Consider the following 1,456-nt stretch of genomic DNA (forward strand, 5'->3'; position numbering starts at 1 on the left):
ACTGTGATCTCTAACAGGAAAACGGATAGATCTGAAATTATTTATTTATGTTGCCCTCTATTAGACACATTAAAAAACAGTTTGTCTCTCATTCTCTTAAAGAGACAAAAATATATGTTTTTTTAATAAAAAAAAAAACTGAGTGAGTGTGGCCGAGTAAACGTGGGGGTCGGGGCTGGGGATCTCAGGGAGGGAGACAGTGCCTGTAGACCCTCCTTTTCTTGGCGGGGGCTGGGTGCGCAGTCCTGGTCCGCATAAGGTACAGATGAGGGATGGGCTCTGGCCCCCTTGGAGTCATGTCTTCAGTAACAGAGGCCACAAGTCTACTGGTTCTATCCTCAAGCGCTGGGACACAGGGGGAGAAAAAGAGGGGGGTGGGGGCGGAGGGAAAAAAAAGAAAAAGAGAAAGGAAAAAAGAAAAAAGAAGAAAAAAAAATCACAGTAGCCGTTGAGATGTGTGCTAGCTTGATGAACTTGTGCTGAATATGGAAATACTCTTCCAGGCCAAGGAAATCTCAAAGAAAATGATCACCTTAACAAGGTAATTTTAAAGCTGCAGCACATTTGAATTTCCTCAGGTATCACCAGTCTAAAAGCCCAAAAGGAGAATAACATCAACAGCAATAATTCAGATTCCACTGGCTCGTCCCCACTGGTTCACAAACAGACTTCATATTTGTTTCTAGGAAGTCCCAGGGTGTGTTTGAGAAGTGCCCTAACAATTCTGTGAAGCTTTCCTGTGGTCTCCAGCAAAAGGCAGTGCGGCTTCTGCCCAGCCAGGGGCTTTGGCAAAACCTGCTCACCAGTCAGGTGAGCCTCAGTGGTGGATACACTATAGGCTTGTGCCGAAGTTCCCACTGCATATGGAAAACGTATCATTTCTGTATAATTGCAGCTCTAGCTCTAGACAATCAACCTATGCACTTATTTTTAAGTTGAGGCTTATTTTTATTTTAGAAAAACCTCTTTGATTAGTAATGACAGGAAATATATGAATATTATATTTCGAATTAAGCATTTGAATTCACCCGTTCCTTCAGTGTATATTTATTGAGCACTAGTATGTGCTAGGCAGTGTTCTACATGCTAGGGATAAATGATAAACTAAGCTCCTGCCCTCATGGAAGGTTAACATTGAGTTCACGATGCCAGCTCATTTCTGCAAATATAACATCTTGATTTCCATCAAGTTTTCTGAGATTCTGATTTAAAGAGTTTCTACCTTCAGTAGCACAAATCATTTGAGTGGGAGAGGGGCCAGTTATGTGTTTTCTCTTTTATAACTGAAGGAGCTGTAAAAAGAGGAGGAGAGGTATGAGGGTAAAAATAAAAAATGTTGCAGTTTTGCTGGATTTCAGATTGGGTCTCTCCGTCTGATTGATGCCCTTTACACTCCAAGCAACTTCTTGCCTAGACCTTCCCCAGGACGTGACAACTTAAACACTATAGACTAATT

At 41.8% G+C, this 1,456-nt stretch overlaps 1 non-coding gene across 1 annotated transcript; it reads left to right on the plus strand.

The window, feature by feature from the left end:
* Positions 1-211: 211 nt before the first annotated feature.
* LOC129659733 (small nucleolar RNA SNORA57) lies at positions 212-356 on the plus strand. Its single transcript, XR_008718208.1, has one exon. It is a non-coding gene; the product is annotated as a small nucleolar RNA SNORA57 (small nucleolar RNA).
* Positions 357-1,456: the final 1,100 nt, after the last annotated feature.

This window comes from Bubalus kerabau, chromosome 8 (genome assembly GCF_029407905.1).
Source record: "Bubalus kerabau isolate K-KA32 ecotype Philippines breed swamp buffalo chromosome 8, PCC_UOA_SB_1v2, whole genome shotgun sequence".
NCBI classification, from domain to species: Eukaryota; Metazoa; Chordata; class Mammalia; order Artiodactyla; family Bovidae; genus Bubalus; species Bubalus kerabau.